Raw genomic sequence first — 17181 nt, forward strand, 5'->3', positions numbered from 1 at the left:
AGCTTCTCACAAGGAGAGAATGGCCCAAGTAAGCATCAATTCACTCAATGAGGTGAAAAAAGAGCATAGCTCATAGTCCCATATTGAGACATGCATTTTTTCATAATCAAAGTGTGTTTTTGAGTAAAACAAAGAACTTTGTCTTTCTGCCCAGGCAACATGTAAGTTCCTACATATAGACTATCTCAAGGGCCTTAAAACTCTGTGGTCACTTTTAAGGGTTAGACAATTCAAGGTTATCTGAAAGAATTGTAATTGGTTGGGGTGGGGTTTTGTGTCTAAGCCTTCTCGTTTTGACAGGAATGGGGCAGATCAGGGACTGCAGAATTGGGGACAGCAGTAAGAATGAAAGCAATTGTTGAGAAGTGGAACACTCAGACCCTAGGGAGATGACAGGAGTCACCAGGGGAAAGAGGGGACTTGGAGATTTAGAGTTACAGAAGCACAACCATTGGGAAACTCAGTGCCAAATATTCTGAACTTTGAATATCACAAAGGACTGTGCAGCCTGAGAAAAACAAAGGTTTCTTTCAATGTTTGGTCAAATATTGGCTACTATTAAAATGCTACCATTTTCATCAAAGTTTACTGATGTGAAAAGCTTGGGAAGGCGAATCAGAGATTGATCTAGGAAGTTTGCCAGTGACTGGGGTCAGAGGACATAGAGGAGACTCCAAGAGTAGCTATTGCAGTCAGAATGGTCCTGCTATGTGGAGAGATGACCTACATGCCTGACACAGTTAAATTACATTAGCATATCTGATTGGGTTTCCTTTGAGAGTCTCTGAAAGTTTGTTTGGTTGTAGCACACAGTACCAAGCAGTCCTTCTTACCTTCCTCATGTCAGGCAAAGATCAGAAGAGCCCAAGTTGCTGAAAATGTTGTCCATCTTCATTACCTCTTTACATTTAGGGGAGGAGAAGTTCTAATTTGGTCAAATCAACCTTCTTACTCCATCAATCAAGAACTGGAAGTGGCCCACTCCAGCTTAGCTGGTGTGAGCCAGCGTGGCCACCATGACTTCCTGGCCAGCATAAGGCTATGCATCTCCTGGTAGAGCAGCCCAAATTGGAGCCTGCATGGAAAGGACCATGGATGGATTCTCAGGGGGCTGCAGAGCTTCACATATTGCATACAGAATGCCTGCAAGGATGCCCTGCCAGTTCATGTTCTAGCCAGAAGCAATCCCTTCTTGGGGTCCCGGGTCTTGGGCTTTACTTGAAGACTGCAGGGAGGAAGCTGGTTGAGCAATGTCTTTAAGCTCAAAGTGATGAATGACTACCTCCAAATCTTAAGAATACATTTTCTCTCACCAAATGACTTTTAGATATTTCAGACCATTCCTGTGGCCTGGTTCTATGGCCAAAATTCTACAGAAATTAAGATTTTCTACTCAAAGAAAACTAATGAAGGAGTAAAGTTTAAATAATAATAATGGCCTGGTTCTTTGGCTGAAAGATTTTATATTAGGACAAACAAAAACCTTACCACAAAGCATACCCTTTCATAAGTGAATTACCGGGGTTACTATTCCTGGAATATTATGCATGGTTTATTTACTGAATGTTTACATTTTAAGAAGGAAAATATTTTGCCTATTAAAAATTTGAATATTTGCAATTTGTTGTTACTGAGATTTTTGTGCTATAATAAAATTTGCTCTTTTCTCATGATTTACAATTAGTAAATGAAGGCAAGAAAGTATAAAATTGGGAAGAATAAATTTTACTAATCTAATGGTTTCTTGAGTTTTCTAAATGAGAAGATTCTCATTTCTAAATGAGAAGATTGTTTTATTTTTACCACTAAATATGGGAGATGCTTCTCAGCAAACTTGTTTGGAAAGATTACTGTTTTGTTCTATATTAGGCTACCCTATCTTGTGTATGAAGCAGATTTAATCTTTTTCTTCAGAAATTTCTTTGCTTTATAGTTGAAGTTGAAATTTTAAAAAATACTAAATTATTTTTAAAATGTATAAAATGTGACCTACATATGGAATGGTGCAAATGGTTAAAAACAAAGTAATATGAAAATATTACATCCTAAGATAATTCTTCATGTCAGAAGTGTTTGACTTGATGATGTGTCTTTGATTTGATTTGGGAAACTTTTAGAAAAACATTTTATTTGCAATTGTAATTTTTTCAAAAGTAAAATTTCTACTTAATTTATCATTTTCTATGAAAGAAAATAAAAGAATTAGAACTGTCCATGTGGTATCTCTATTGGTAACTATATGACTATTTGCATATAGTCATTTGCATGCAGTCATAGGCATATATGACTATATAGGTATCTCTATTGATACCTATATGACTATTTGCAACAACAGCATATCTATATTTATCAAGTTATCTTCAAATGTAGCAACTTAAAATACCAATAAAGATTCATCTCCAACAGTTTTTGTAGGTCAGAAGTTCAGGAGTGGCTTACTTGGCCCTTGGCCTCTCTTGAGGTGGCCAACAAAATGCTGAGCAGGGCTACAGCCCTATGGGAGCTAGACTGGAACTTCAGGGTCAGTCTCCAAGATGGAACACTCACACATCAATGGTACCTTGATGTTCGGTGTTGGCAGGAATCCTAGTTCTTCACCGCATGGACTTCTGTATAGGGCTGCTGCAGTGTTCTCATGGAGTCTAGCTCCCACGATCAAGAGATCCAAAAGATAGCAAGCAAGAAGCCTCAGGAACTTTTATGTCCTTGTCTTAGATGCCACACCCTGGCATTTCTGTTTTTTTGTTTTTTGATGTCTTTATTTTTTTTTTTTTGCTTTGGTACCAAGGATCGAACTTGGGACCTTGTGCTTGCAAGGCAGGCATGGCACCACTGAGCTAAATCCCCAGCCCTCCCTGGCATTTCTTTGATACCTTATTGATCACACAGTCAGCTCTATTCAGTGCAGTAAGGTACTCCACAAAGGAGTAGATATGAGGAAGTATGAGACACTAGGGGCCAACTTGGAGGCTGGTGCTACCAACAACCGCCATCTACTGAGCACTTACTACGAGCAGGCACCTTGCCAATTACTCTGCATACAAACATTGCTTTCTTGTCATCTTCATTTTTACAGATAAGGAAACAAGCCTACAGAGGATAAATGATTCTGCCTAGAATCATTTTCCTGCCCATTTTGCCTTTGATTTACATCTCTAATGAATAAAGTTCAAGTCCTTTTGAGTCATTTTCACTCAATTCTCAGGCAATGAACACCCACTATAAAATGGGCACTCTTGTAGGATCTGAGAACACAAAAAAGCAAGATCCAGGCCTGAGGCACATGAGACTTTACATGCTAAAGACAGCCTGTGTTTAAAGTTGTTGAGGAGGTAGTCAGGTCTTAGTGGATAGAGTTGGTCAGAAAAGCCTTCTTGCAGGAGTCATGCTTGAGATGAGCCTTCAGGGGCCAGACAGGTTCTCAAGTGTGAATGCACCCTGAGGTAGGAGTGAGGGTTCCAAACTGACGCCCATAGAGTATATAGGAATCTCGCATTACCACCTCCCTGCTTTTGGCCTGTTTGCTGAGGCCAGATAGCACTTTGGCATAGTGTCAGCTGATGGAGCCATGAGATCTGGAATCAGGAGATGTGGGTTTTACATATGCCTTATTTTTCCACTAGCCTCTGTGTGACCTCTGGCAAATTCACATATGCTATGCTATGCTAGCATGTTAAAAACAGATTAGACAATCTCTCCTCCCATGACAGTGGAGGAGAGGGACAGAAGGGCAGTTGGGAGGATCAAGTAAGGTAAAAGATGTAAAATACTACTGAAAAGTTCAAAGCTCTCCTTCCAAAATGATCTGAAGCTGTGGGTTAGCTGCAGCACACCTCTTCCCTCCACCACCCCACTCTACCTGCAGTGCACGGCCCCTGAGGCGTGCAATAAGGATCTCAGGTTCACAGTGTACATTTAGCCAAGGGGGCACATTAACTACTGAGCATCTTTGATGTACTGCTCTACTTCTGAAATATTCTAAGATGCTTTAGCTGTCCATCTGAAATTATGCTGCTTAAAAAGTTGGATGACATAAGAAAAGAAAAAGAAATGCACTATTTGCAATTGTGACATTGCATGTGCTTCATACGGCTTTTTCAGGACAGCTATCACATGGATGACTCTCTGTGACTCCCACCAATGCTACATTTTGTTCTCTGAGAAGCCTCAAGTATCTTCTTTTCTGATGTGATTGTGCTATGATTTATGATTGTTATTGCATAAGCAAATGTGAAATGTTTTTCCTGTGAACAGTGTTTTCATATATATGTAAACCACAGCCTGTAGTTCCTCAAAAACAAAAAGCAGAAAAAGGCAGGAATGCTGAACAATTCGTACCCTCAACTGGATGCCTATGTAGCACAATGCCAGGTGGATGTCAGCACAACCTTTTCATACATATTCCTCCTCCTGGCATTCTCATTAGTCACCACAGAACAAAGACTCGATGTGTGGGTGTGAGGGACAAATGCCCAGACTTACTGACCATTTCATCCATGCATCTAGTGACACTATTCATAGGAATGACACATGGGACATCGATCTCTTTTAGTATAGAGCCACCTTCATTCTATTATACTCTTTTCCTTCTCCTGCCTGGAGCCTTGGGAAGCTAATACCACAAGCTCCTCTACCCTCTCCCACATCACTTCCAATAGAGCTTTTCGCCTACACAAGAGCATCAGGCACAACGTTTGGACCTCGTGTTCACCTCAGAGTACATTGCCAAGTCTGTTCCAATATCCATCAAGTTTTGAAAACATTTTTTCTTTTCCCATCAAGGAGGCTATGACTGTTCTGAGGTGAAATTTGGTAACTCTGGATTGAGAAGTGAAGATCACCTTCTATGGAAAGTGAAAGAGGAATCGAAGCAAGGAAGCTAAAGCCCTTCATGCAGTTTCAGAATATTGCCTTTCTTTTCTCCTTGAGCACTCCAGTTACTACCAATGGTCAAGGCTTCATTGCCTGGTACATTTTTTAAAATGCGGCTTTAAATGTTTTATTGTGATTAAAAGCCCATTGTAGTCTTTAGAGGCTACTTTTTGTTTTGCTCATTCATTAGCATACAGTGAAGTTTTGTTTGGCTTACAGTTTTACAAGGTTTTTAATTTTGTGTGTGTGTGGTACTGGGGATTGAACTGAGGGCTTTGCACTGGGCTTTTCAATTTTTTAATTTTGGGACAGCATCTTAGTAACTCACTAAGTTGCCCAGGCTGAGCTCGAACTTGTGATCCTCCTGCCTCAGCCTTGCAGAGCACTGGGATTTTAGGCCCACCATACCTGGCTCTTTCAAAATTTAAATCACATCAAAGGAGAGAGTGTAAGAAAGATGAGGAGAGTGATTATTTAAACCCCGTAAAGAAACTGCCCAAGCTCCCTTTGAACAACTCTCATATACCAAGCAACCTTCCCCAAAGAACCGGGCTGCCACCCCGGGCCAAGGCTCAATCCTCTCCTTGCCTGCAGCTCCCTTCCCATGGAAGGGCTCATCCCTGAGGAGACCATCTGAGTGTGCCTGGGACAGGACTCTTTCCTTACGGCTCCATGGCATCTGGCCCTTACCCAGGACATGGCGTTCTTCACCGTGCCTTTGAGTTTCTTAGTCTCTCATCATTTTGCTATTTTCTATAGAGTCAAAGTTGGCCAAAGTTGGTGCTCAATAAATATCTGCTGAACAAAGAACAGCATTTTCTATATACATATGGATAGGTTACTTATTCATCCACTTGTCCAATCATTTAATAAAAATTGGTCAGGCAAGATTCTGCATGCTGGTGACAGAGGAGTGAACAAGAGACACAAATTCTCTGCCCTCGTGGGGCTTACAGTCTACTCTAGAGCACAGGTTGGCAAACTTTCTGTAAAGGGCCAGATAGAAAGTATTTTCATTGTTTTAGACCATGCTGTCTCTCTTGCAATGACAACTCTATCACTGTAGTGTGGAAGTAGCCAAAGGCAATGTATAAACAAAGGAGGGAGACGCACCCCAGTGCAACCTTACTTACAGAAACAGGAAGCAAGTATGATTTTACATTCAGGTTGTAGTTTTCCAAGCTCTCTTCTAGAAAGACAACAATAATAGATCTAAAATTCATGTAGTAAGTGCTATTTTTTAAAAATGCAGACTAAGGGATAGAGAGCAGAGGAGGTACGATTTAAGGTAAATGGCCTGGGAAGGCCTCTCCCAGGGAAAGCCAGGGAGAAGAGCAGGTAAAGGCCTGAGATAAGAGTGTGCTGGAGGCTTCAAAACACAGTATGGCTCGTGTGGCAGTAATAAGGCAGGGAAGGAAAGGGTAGTAAAGGGTGATGTTGGAGAAGCCACAGAAGCCAGATACTGTACCATATGGACTTTGGAGCTTCTTCCTCCAGGAAGGAGCAGCCTTGGAGCTCAGCCCCTTTCCTCCCTTTTGCCACATGGTTGGGCCACATCTTGCATATCTGTATGTCATGGTCCTGGTCTTAAGTGCTGCTGAGTTACTTAAACTCCCTCCAGTGGTATTTTAGTAATTGGCATGCAAACTGTTCCCCTTTAGGGTAGCTTCTGGGGTTCCAGGTCAGTGTCCCAGGGAAGATGGGAGGGCATTTACTCTTGGGGGTGCACCTTCCTTTTCCTTTGAAAGTAGTGAAAGCAAGCTCCTGAGACTTTTTTACCACTAAGACATGCATTCCTCCCTTTTCATTTGGAGGTGATGCAAATCAGGGTAAAGGAGGGAAGCAGGCCAGCAAGGAAGTAGCAGAGGGATCTCTCTCAGGTATAGAAGCTTGTATTAAAGGAACCGTATGGCAATAATGATGGTTTTCATTTCCTATTCTTTGTTAAACTACAGCTTGCCAGGAAATCACTGTCACACATTTGCACGCACGTTATGTTTCCCAAAATCTGAGCCACTAAAGCTCGTTAACAGTGGGAAATGTGAAACAAAGGTTTGAACTTCATTGTCGTGATGTTGTTATTGTCAGTGGAAAAATTTCTTTAGCAACTTGATGTGGTTCCATTGGACCAACTGTGGGCTCACTCACCAAATGAATCCAGCTGTGGGCTCACTCTTTTTTGTTACTTGAACATCTTTCCTTTTTATGTCTTTTTTGTATGGGGAAGTATGATGGCTAAGTGAGAAAAAACAGAAGGCATTTTTTATTATCATTAAGTCTCTCATGTTCCCTTATAATTTTAAAGCAATTTTTCTTTTCCTGGTCACTAATTGCAATCTTATCTTCTATATCTGAAATTCTGTCCTCACATTGGCTTATTCTGCTGTGTAGACTTTCAATGGAGTTTTTCATGTCCTGGAAATCTATTTGCATCTGTTTTATGGATTCCATTTGTTTCTTATGTTGGGATTCCATCATGTTCCTGAGCTCCTCTCTAGATTTATTAATCATGTCTTGCACTAGGGGCACAATTTCTCCTGTTATCTGAGAAATTATTTCTGATTTCATTTTTTCCAGACCCCCTTTGGTTGCCAGTTCAGTGGGTCCAGGTGGTTGAGTATCAGACTGTTCCATCTCATTTCCCTTTGGGGTTGCTGTAGTTGATCTGGAAGTCTGGTTTGGAGACTTATTTACGTGTTTTCTCATTTCGACTGGGGGAGGGGGCTGTTAGCGCCTGCACGGATTACCTCCTCTGAGCCGGGAGAGGTGGGACAGGGGCCAGGAGCAGCGGTAGGGATGGTGACCTAAAAGCCCTTTCCTGTGAGCTGGGAGCAGCGGGAGGGGTGGTGGCCAGGAAGCCCCTTCCTCTGGGCCAGGAGCAGTGGGACGGCGGCTCAGAAGCCCCTACCTCTGGGCCGGGAGCAGCGGGACTCAGTACCTTGGTCTGGTGGTCTGGTGTCCTCTGTGTCTTTGTAGTGTGGAACCAGGTGGCTGCCTGTCTGCAGCAGGGTGATTCCAAGTCTTCCGAGCAACTCGGGACCTCGGTAGGGCGTGCACAGACCTGCCTGTCTGCAGCGGGCTGGTTCGGCGTATTCCGAGGGACTGGGGAACTCGGTAGGGCGTGGACAGACCTGCCTATCTGCAGAGGGGTGATTCGGAGTCTTCCGTGCAACTCTTATCATTAAGTCTCAATGATAGGTGATGACAGAGCTTCCAAAATAACTCTGGATAAGTTCATTGTTGACCAACATCCTTTACTTTTTTAATATGCTTTGGGGTGTTGTGACACCGGGGATGAAATAGTGCTTTCCAAGTAGTTAGATTTTACTTAGAAGTGTTATCCAACTGAATCATAATTGAGGTTTATCCTTCCCCTATTGCTGTCTTCACTAGCTGTACAATTTCCCCAAATCTCACATGCATGCAGTCTTTGATTTCTTGCGCAAAGGTTTGACTGAGCATCTTCTATTTGTCAATGAATTGGTAAATGAGATTACCTTGAAAATGAAAATTCTTCATGGCCAAAGGCAGTTTGGCTGCCTTGACTTACAACAATAAGCTGAAAGTAATGGGACATTATCAGTTTTGTGTAATAAGCCTCTTCCAAGCTGTAAGGAGAGGTTCAGAGATGCAGCCTAAGGCTTAGGCTTTCAACCTGGATCTAGGGTTCAGTGTTAGACGGTGTCTGAACATCACTCTAGAAATGTTGAGCTGACAAAGACACCTTGTTGTTCTTTATCTGTCCTCTCTGTTTTCCGGGTAAAATAGATCCTTGTCAGATATTCTTTATTGAACAAACTGAGAAAGTAAAATTGTCTCTTGGGCTGCACTGAGATCAAGTTAGCTCTTTGTGCCCATGCCCCAATCTGAGGGATGCAACAACTGTCCAAGTGTGCACACAATGCTGGCCAAGCAAGATATCTATACATATATCTACATCTACATCTATATTTCTACCTATATCTACATCTATATTGGAGAGCAAGTGGGCAGCCCCAAGTGGCCTTGCTACTTTCCATAGGATGTACCCCCTGTGCAACTTGGGAGAAAAATGGGTTTTAAGCATGTTGCTTGCTTTTCCCAAGTGAGTCTGTTCAGATCTTCTCCCTTGGAATAAGAGGGGTTTTTTGCTAGGGGAAGAAACAGGACTAAAGCAAAACTCTAGTTTCTCTTAAGTTATAGCAGAGGCCTCCCTTCTGAGTCAGTGAGTGGAAGAGGGGAACACAGGAAGCCAAAATGTGTCACAAAAAAGCCCAAAAAAGGGACCTAAAATATATTTTTTTCAAAGGGAGAAGCTTGAATAAAGTGATGGGGAAGACAGAAAATTGAACAGAAAAAGAAAAAAGAGGAAGTAGAATCCAAGGAGGAAAAAAACGATAAGCCATGACTTTATTAAAATGTGAACAGAAGGCTGAATCACACCAAACCTACCCTGACCCAGCTGCTTGCCTACGCTGCAACTCAGAGATGCAGGTCTCACATTACCTGTTGAACTCAGAACCTTTGGGATGGAGGAAATCTGCCACTGGTTCTCTTTGGCTCCTCCTCTGCATTCATTCAGGTGTTTTGTACATAAGAGGATTTCAGTGGAATTAAATAACCGATAACTTAAAAGTCAGGGCTACACTTGCAAAGTTAAGTGTCTGGAGAAGAAAGACTTGTAGAATCAGAACTAAATAGTCCATATGAATAAGATTTAGATCTGTGGGCCAGTATTTTGAGTTCAGTATTTTGACTCCAGGTGGGAGGTAAGGCTGTGGAACAGAGGAGTCCAGAGATGCTGTCCACCCCAGTGGGCTCATTGGTCAACTGTTTCCTTTGTCCACAGAGATCCTGCACAAGTGAGCTTCATGCTACTGATTGTTTACTTGCAAAGGGAGCACTGTGCATGATGAAATCATCTCCTCACTGTGCAGAGCAGTGCTGTAGAACATTGCCTAAATGTTCCCTCTCTCCACCTCCAATCCCCAAATGGCACAAAAGCCTGCTTACAACAGGCTTAATTCTGGAAAGAAAGACTTAATTTTGGCCACTCTACTCCAGAATCCTGGAGGAGTTTGACCTGATGGCCATTAAGCATGTTGGGGGTTTCACTTTATAAGTGAGATAAATCAAAGAAAATATGAAAGAAATACCATTTACTGTAGGATTTTCCCAATCCTTTTTTTCAGTATCTCTGTCTCTGAGCTGGTGTGGCCAAGGCCAACTCAGTAAACCATGTTAGAGTAATTAACTGTTCCACTCTGGTGGTTCCTAAGAGTTATTCATTGAATACTCGTAAGCCACTCATCTTGAGCAAGGGTGTCTGCCTGCTCCTCCTCCCTGCTCTGGTCTCTGTCAGTGATACCTTTTGTCAGAATCCCAATCCCATTATAATTTATTCTCTGGACACTCCATATATATTAAAGGTTCATATTAATGGAAACTTGATCTTTGACCTATTCTTAGAAATTGGCATTGACAAGGACACCAGAATACACAGATCTCCCTCACTTCTATGAGGAATGTTCCAAGAATTAGTACTGCATTCCTAGTAATGGCAGGAAGAGATATCATTGACCACCATTTGATTAATTGGTAGGGTAGAGACAGACTCAAAGCTTAATTCTTTTTCATTTCATAAGTGAATGTCATTTTAGTAAATAAAGGCTAACAATTATGAGGATTTTTCTTGTCTTCTTAATTTAGGAGGAAACTCATTTTTACCTGAGGTAAATCATCATTTTTTTTCTTTCATAAAGAACTGCGTTGGATGTTGTCTCATGAAACATCTGGGGTGCTTCATGTGCCCACACAGGCTCACCCACTCTTGCTATTCTGTGCTTTCTGCAGAGGATCAACCTCATTGCTTTCTCTTTTCTGAAAAGGTCCCTCATCGTTGGATAATACTTGACCTGAGTAGCGACAATATTCTGCATCTCTTCACAAGTCTCTCTGCAGCTCTCTTTTCTGCCAGGCCTGCAAGGTGACCTCCATTGTCTGAATTCCAGAAACGGAAGACACTTTTGAAAACTAGCCCTTACAAATAGTGATTCTGGGCGCCCTCTGCTGTCTATTCTGAGTTCCTCACGTGTGTTCTGTACTGTGCACGCAAAAGGTGAAGTCAGCCAGGAATTAATGCAAATACACAGTCACTGGGCAGGCTATACAGACATGGAGTTTAAAACACAAACTCTGACATCAAGCTGCCTGTTTTCAAATACTGTTCTCTCCCACTCCCTCGTGTTATACCCCCAGGCAATATCTTAGCCTCTTTTCAATTTCTTCATCTGTGAAATGGAGTAATTGTATCCCATGAAGTTTCCTGAAGATTCAGTGATGTATGTATGCAAAGTACTTCACACAGTGCCTGGAAAATGCAAAGTTTTATTATATACTAAATTTTTTTCTCTTCTTTTATGAACCCTAGCATAAGTAGCCCCGTTATTATTCAATTCCATCACCTGAGTGGCAATATATCAAAGAAATGATTCTGGTAATCTATATTGGAAATGACATTTCCTATTCTCTCTACAGTTTATACAGAGAGAATTCCTTTGGCCTCAAATCCTCACGTTGTGTTGCTTTATTCTCTCCTGTCTTCTCAGCAGATACTATTTGTGTAGAGTTGTCTTTGGATATGCATGTGGCCATCTTGTCACCAGCTATAACCAGACTATACTTCTCACACAACCCAGCATCAGTTCAACAATTTCCAGCTATGAAACTGAAGGTCACTTTAATTCTCTGAAACCTCTATGGCTACAAAATGTGCCCCTTGTCAGCCAGTGGGGTACACTAGCAGGAGGTTTAGTTGCCAGGAATGTGACTTGTAGTCCTGGAGCCAAAGTCAAATAGAGTTGTAGGACAGTCACTATGCAGGACTAAGCCTTCCTTTGTGGTGTCTACTTGTAATTCAACAGGACCATCTCACTGAGAATGAGGGCAATTTGTGGGATTAAGGGACAGGTGACTCTAGGCTCTTCTGGGTGAGCAGTCTAGCCTGATTTGGGGCAGGAAAAAGGACTCAGGGAAGATGAAGGACTTATAAAGCATCACTATAATCCGGCAATGTATTTCTAGGCAGCCTGTAGTTTACAGACCGTGATGCCATGATGCCTGCCAGGCTGGCTCTGAGACCCCCTAGTTCTCTTTCCTCCTAAAGCCTGATTAAATGAGGCATCCTCTCTTCCGTCCCACAGTAGCCAGCTTTGGAGTGCTTCAGCAACAAGGTCATGATTAACAGGCAAGTGTTGTTCTCCGGTTTCCCTCTGGGCCTTTTTTCTCCCACCTTATCTTTAATCTCCAGGATAATGTTGCTTGTAAGGCCCCTGGTGGCCACAGCCTTTGAAGAAGGTCAGCTGGCCAAGGCAGACAAGAGGGCAGGGAGCATGGTGGCTGGTTTCCTCTTTGATCAGCAGCTTGGAAATTTCGGCTGGAACCCTTGTGCCCACCCCCATTTCCCCGCAGTACTCCCACATCACTTCTTCCTCACATTAGCTGAGTGCTTGGAAATACTGGGGCGACCCATGGATTCAGAACTGCAAGACAGAAGGGCTCTGGGCAGGTACACGGATGCACTCGTCCCTGCACATAACCATGCCACCTCCCCATATCATGGCTCTGTCATATATGCGACATGGGAAACACCAACCAGCTTATGAGAAATCATGAAGAACTTAGAGCATATCATTAACCTATTAACTAAAATTTGCCTTAATTAATTCACTCACTTAAAAATATCAAGGCCTTATTATATGTATAGTATTATGCTTCATAGGCATTTGGGGGCCATACAATAAAAATGGGAATATTCTTTGGGAGAGACTAGATATATTTAGAAAGAAAAAGTTCTAAAACTCAAGGCAATGTATCTTGTGTATCAAAATGAGTAACACAGACAATTGGTGCTATAAGACAAGAAATGGTGGTCTTATTGTGTGTATATTCTGTGTGCATATACAGTTTATTATATACTACACTGATATGACTAATACCCTGGATTCAGCACTAATCCCAATTAGAGTCATGTGGTCATCTGCCCAGTTACCCATTTAATATCTGTTCCTCTTGCAGAATGAAGCTCCATGAGAACTGAGGGCATTTTTTAATTCCCTTATTTTGACTCCCATGTTAATGAGTAGAATATATTTCAATCAGAATTGCACCAAAAGCAATCAGTTTAGTTAGGAAGATACTTTTTGAGTTAATGTCATTTAAGCCAATTTAATTTCTTGATTCATTTTCTATGCAATACAGTCAAACCATTTTCTTTTTCAAAATATCATTTCATTTTTACTTTTCTGAAGTCATTTGCATAGGGATGGATTTTCCAATGATTTGATTCATAACAGTTTTTATGCATATGAAATTTTTTCTGATCATAGCTTTTGTCACTATGACATTTTAATGGATTTTATCTACTGGCTTATCTACTGACTTTCCTCAAGTCAAACTTGTAGATAACTGTTATGAAGTAAATTTGAACTGTGGGCTATTCTAGTCTAGCCTTGAGCAGTTTTACCCATGCACCCCTAGTTTGCATAGCTTTGTGTATATGCTTTTGAAAGCAATACATAGATCTATTTTTCATTGTCCTTATCATAGTACCCTGGGACTCCTAATTCAAAGAACTCAGTGGAGGGCCTGGGGTTGGCTCCAGGCAACAGCAGAGAGAGGGCACTTATGAATGGGAACAGATGCCAGAGCTGCAGGCCTCAGCAGTGGACATCAGTGTGACTCCATGAAAGGCCTGCTGCCACCAACGCTGCCATGGCAGCAGATACCTCAGATCCTAGCTCAGAGCCAATTTTTCACTCCTCTCCCTCCTCACAACCGAGACTAGGGAGGACAAGAAGAGGTGTAAACCTCAGCTTCCCATCCACACAAGGAGTCCCAGCTTTCTCACACCAGCTGTTCTTAAAGAGCACTGCTCAAACTAGTAACAGCACCATCCAATTCTTTATTAGCAACACAAATTCTTGGGCCTAGCTGAGATGTACAGAATCAGGCAGTCTCGGGGTGGGACCTAGAAATCTATATTTAACAAACTTTCCAGGTGACTCTGACGCTTGCTAAAATTTAAGACTTATGCACAGCTAACACGTTGGATGTGAAATGGGACAGGAAGAAAATATCCAGAGAGATTAAACATTTATCTTAAAGAAACAAAAGACTAAAATATCATTCAGTTAAGATCAAGTATTCCTGGATCCTTGTTCTCAGGTTCTCCATATAATCCGAGTCTATAAGAAATTTTAGTTCACTTGCAAAGATATGGAAAAATCTATGAATTTGCCTACCTCAACTGTAGTAGGTGAATCTTTTTTTTTTTTTTTTTTTTGGTACGAGCGATCAAACTTGGGTCTTTGCGCTTGCGCAGCAGGCGGTGAAACCACTGAGCTAAATCCCCAGGTGAATCTTTTACCTCCCAACTGTCATTTCCCAGTAACATTTAGTATGAATTGGTTAAAAGTTTGTTCTTTTTCATACTCAACGAAACTGTCCACAATTGTCCAGGATTGGTGTACTTCACAACCAAGTCTACTCTTCAGGACTTTGATCACTCTGTTATGAGTACCATACATTGAAGCCACAGGCAAATGAGTAGACCAAAAAGTCCTTGGACTCAACATGGCGGACTAAAAACACTCTGCTTTGGAAAAAAAGGAGCTTGTCTGTCACTTCCCTGTGACATCTTAAGAGCCTTTCATTTTGCCCTGTCGTTTGTAGAGATTCGATGAATGGAGAATACATGTGGATTTAAATAGCTTTGGAATGCTTCATATAAAAGGTGATGCGAGTTGGATCTTGATAAACAGGCAGAAAAAGAAGGATGAAGAAAGAGTGAGAGCATTTTAGGCAGGAGGAGAAAAGGGTGAACCATGGGCTGAACAAAAGTTTGGAGTCAGGTCTAAATATGGTGTTTGGTATTGAGTAGTTTAGTCCTTCTATAATTGCTCTAACTTGGATGGCTGTAAACAACAATTTATTGTTCATAATTCTGAAGGCTGAGAAGTCCAACAATAAGGCACCAGTAGATTTGATTTGGTCAGGGCCTGCCTTCTGGTTCACAGCACCATTTTGCTGTGTTCTTACATGGTAGAATGGCAAGCAAGTTACCTCAGGTCCCTTTAATGGAGGAACCAATCCCATTTACACAGGCTCCACCCTGTGACCTAATCACTCCCCCAAGGCTACACTTGCTAATATCATTTTAGAGTTTAAGATTGCAACATATGAATTTAAAATGGAGAGCATTCAGACCACACCAATGAGTGAATGGAGGATTGGAGAGAAAAGTGTATCGATGGGCATCATGACGAACATCATTATTACAGAATATACATAAATGAGTTAGCATGTTAAGTAAGTCTTAATCCTCTCATACATTTTCCTACTGTGCTAGATAGGGAAAACTGTGGAGGCCAGAATAGACATGGCACATAAGCCTAATGAAGAATAGAAAACAGGTAGAGACAGGCATATGAAAATGCTTTTGTAAGTGAAGTACAGAGAGGCATGTGGGTGGTTCACATAGCTGGGACTTGAGGGCACTGGTGGGTCCAGAAAGATATCCCAGATAAAAAGATGTGTACACTGTGACCTGAAAGGTAAATAAGAGTGAGCTAGCTGGGGGGAGAAGGGTGTAGAGGAGCACAGGATGGGGCTGGATATGCAAACATGGGCCAACCTATGAAGGGCTTTCTAAGCCATGCTAAGTCTGAGCTTTATCCAGAGGGATGTGAGGAATCCTCAGGTGGTATTAAACAGGGGAAAGGACAAACTTGTGATAATGTTAATCTGGCTGCAGCACAGGGGGAGCTGTAAGACAGATGCCTGAGGGGGGTGGCCTTAATTGGCACAGTAGTAATGGCAAAGGAGAAAATTTAAGGAAACTTGCTAGAAAAAACAATGACAGTTTAAATATGTGCATAAATTCACTGACATTCCCATCACTGATGGGATGCCTCCCTCCCTTTGAATCTGGGTGACCATATGACTCTAGTGGAAGTGATGCCATGTGATTTCTGAGACCAGATTATACAATTGACAACAGCTTTTATCTGGTCCTCATGGGACAGTCACTCCTAAAACCAGCCACCATGCTGTGAGGAAGCTATGTGTAAATATTTCAGTCAGTCCCAGCTCAGGTCTTGGCATCAACTGCTACAAATATTAAGCGAGGAAGCCTTTGAGCTGACTAGAGTCCCAGCCATAATTGGATGATGACTTCACCCACAGAAGACCTTGACTGAGGACTGCCCACTAACCCATCAGTTCCCAGGTTAACGAGGAATAAAAATGAAATGACTGGTGTCATTCTAAGCAAGATTTGAAGTGCTTCTGACACAGCAATAGGTCCCCAGAATGCTGTCCCAGCAACCCCCAATTCAGGAGATACCTTTTTTTTTCTTTCTCAGTACTCTACTGTACTCACCATCCTGATGTATGGATTCTAGGGCAATCAATATCTACAGTAATAAAAACATGCACCTACTAGGAAGTTGAGGAAATAAGATACTCTGTGCAATCAAATATTCTCATTAACAGAAGCAGATAGGCAAATTACTTATTAAGAAACACAAGTTTTTCAAATTACTAAATCTTAAGGAATAAAATACTCATCACAGCGTATACTGAGCATTTTTTCCTCTAATGATTTTAAGACTTCAGAGCCATGTATTATTTGAAGGTGAATACTGTGCATATAGCCACCTCTGTAGAAAAACTTATGGGAACAAATAGAATGGCCTAATTTTTGGTCAGACAACCATCAGCAATAGAGCAGCAGAGAATGGGAAGATTGCTTTTTATTGCTAGCTTTTTTTTTCTTTTTTTTTGCAACTGACTGGTTATTTGATACCAGAGCCATATTCCCCCAGGGCATTATAACCACTTAAATGCTCTCTGTGCATGTTAGAGAGGACCCAAGACCAGTCAGGGGACAGGAAATTATGTCCTATTAGTACCTAAGACTTGGAAGATATAAAAATCCAAGTGTTTTTGTTTTTTAAACAAAACAGCAGAAATACACAGAAGCCATTAAGTTCTACTGAAGGCAGAAAATTTGTTTCTTTAAATGGAACTGTCCAGCGGTTTATAGAGCACAAGTTAAAGAAATGCATTTGATATTTCTAAGCTGGACCAAGCCTGTAAGATAGGTTATGACTAGCCTCACTTCCCAAGTGAGCAACTGAGGCAAGTCCATGGCCAACCATGAAATCATAGGAGCCTAACAGTACTCTGTCTTAAGAGAATCTCCTTTCTCCCCTGAAAATATAATGTGATACAGTGGGAAGGACAACAGACTAGGAATCTAGATTTTAA

This window comes from Heterocephalus glaber, unplaced genomic scaffold (assembly GCF_053883595.1).
Source record: "Heterocephalus glaber isolate CG9 unplaced genomic scaffold, H.glaber_assembly_v1.0 deba00001788, whole genome shotgun sequence".
In the NCBI taxonomy this organism is placed as follows: domain Eukaryota; kingdom Metazoa; phylum Chordata; class Mammalia; order Rodentia; family Bathyergidae; genus Heterocephalus; species Heterocephalus glaber.